This window comes from Otolemur garnettii, unplaced genomic scaffold, assembly GCF_000181295.1.
Source record: "Otolemur garnettii isolate 467f Iridium unplaced genomic scaffold, OtoGar3 scaffold00285, whole genome shotgun sequence".
Taxonomy (NCBI): domain Eukaryota; kingdom Metazoa; phylum Chordata; class Mammalia; order Primates; family Galagidae; genus Otolemur; species Otolemur garnettii.
Genome location: NW_003852680.1, coordinates 348060 through 349787, shown reverse-complemented (window position 1 = coordinate 349787; position 1728 = coordinate 348060). Strand labels below are relative to the sequence as shown.

General features: G+C 42.7%; 1 pseudogene; it reads right to left on the bottom strand.

Annotated features, from left to right (window-relative positions):
* Window positions 1-1165: 1165 nt before the first annotated feature.
* On the bottom strand, window positions 1166-1589 carry LOC100956779 (annotated as a pseudogene).
* Window positions 1590-1728: the final 139 nt, after the last annotated feature.

Here is a 1728-nt window from a genome sequence, read left to right as displayed (position 1 = left end):
TCCCAGCTTGGCCTCCCAGACTGCTAGGATAACATTTGTGAGCCATTGTGCCAGGCACTCATTCTGTTTAACTTTATTCACCAAACCTTGGGTGTATAAGGTCCAACCATGTTGCTATGCATGTCCCTAAATCTTTACCTCCCATATCATTAGCACAACCAGCTGATTCTAATCTCCCTCCCCAGCCCAACCCCCAAACCACAGCGATGCACGTCCTCTCTGAGGCCCCTTTTGGGATCCATGGAGTAAACAGGTATAGACCACACAAAGATCTGTTGAGTCCCCAAAGTGTGAATGGCTGATTATACCCCAGAAGATGGGCACTGTGGTGGTTAATGACGCTGAGTGACTTTTTAGAAATAGGGCAGTCTTTGAGTTTCCTCTCCATAAATTGAGTCTTCTTGCCTTTGCCTGTTTTCCTATCTGTGTCATTGCCTTTTCTTACTGAGTTGCAAGATCTTTTCTTTTATTAATTTTTTTCTTTAGAGACAGGTTCTCACTTTTGCTTAGGGTGGTCTCGAATTCCTGAGTTCAGGCAATCCACCCCGCTCAGGATTACAGGTACCAGAGTCATCATACCTGGTCTGATTTACAGGATCTTGTCATATATTCTAGACGTTCACTTGTTGGTTTGAGACAATTAGTGTTTCTCCTATTCTTCCAGGGTCTTTGAACTTTGTGTATGTGGTTTTTCCTTGAAAAGGTCTTTAACTTTTCTGAATGAAAGAACCACCCCCACCATGGTTTGTGCTTTTGAGCTGCTGGGTAAGTTCTCCACTAGTCAATTGCAAAGATGTTCTCCTGCAGCTTTTGATTCCGGTTTTTATTTTTAAATAAATAAAAGACCTTTTGTATACAGGTCTTTCATTGGCCTCAAGCCTATTTTCATACTTGACATACCCAGTTTTATTTTCCTATCTATACTGAGCTCCATTTTCTGCTATCATCTATGCTAAATAGTCTGGTTTTTCTTGGTTCAGGGAGCACATTTATGCGCCCATTTCTTGAAGTTAGTTCCATGGCTGATTTGTGGTTCACCAAAAAGATCACACAGTTGTGAAGTAGGTATTTATTTCTCAGGTTGACTCAGCTAGCTATTTATAGACCTTTATTCTACCACATAAATTTTCTTTTTTCTTTTTTTTTTATTTTATAATTTCATTTGATGTGTCTGACAATCACCAGTCAGTTCTCATCCACGTTGACTGTCTGTAGATTTTTGAAAGTGGTAACAGGTACATAGGTAACCAAAGTATAGAGCTTGTTTGGTGAATCTTCATCTTCATTGCGTTTTCTAGATAACCGCACACGGATACGGTATGGGACATCCTTATGCCTTTGGCCCAGACAGCTTTGTTAAGCCTGGTATCAAAGCGCACATCTGGAGTTCCCATCTCTTTCATGGCAAATTTCCGGATCTCTTTGAGTGCCCGAGGGGCATGCTTCTTGAAGCCCACTCCATGAATGCGCTTGTGAATACTGATAGTGTATTCTCGAGTCACCACCTCGTTGATGGCAGACCGTCCCTTCTTCTTCTCACCATCCTTCTTTGCGGGAGCCATTCCGCAGGGCCCAAGTTGGAAAGAAAGAGCGCGAGTGATTGTGGGAGGAGGAAAGCCACATAAATTTTCTAATTAAATTTATGGAAGGTTTTGGACAATGCCTGTGGCTCAAAGGAGTAAGGCGCCGGCACCACATGCCAGAGGTGGAGGGTTCAAACCCAGCCCC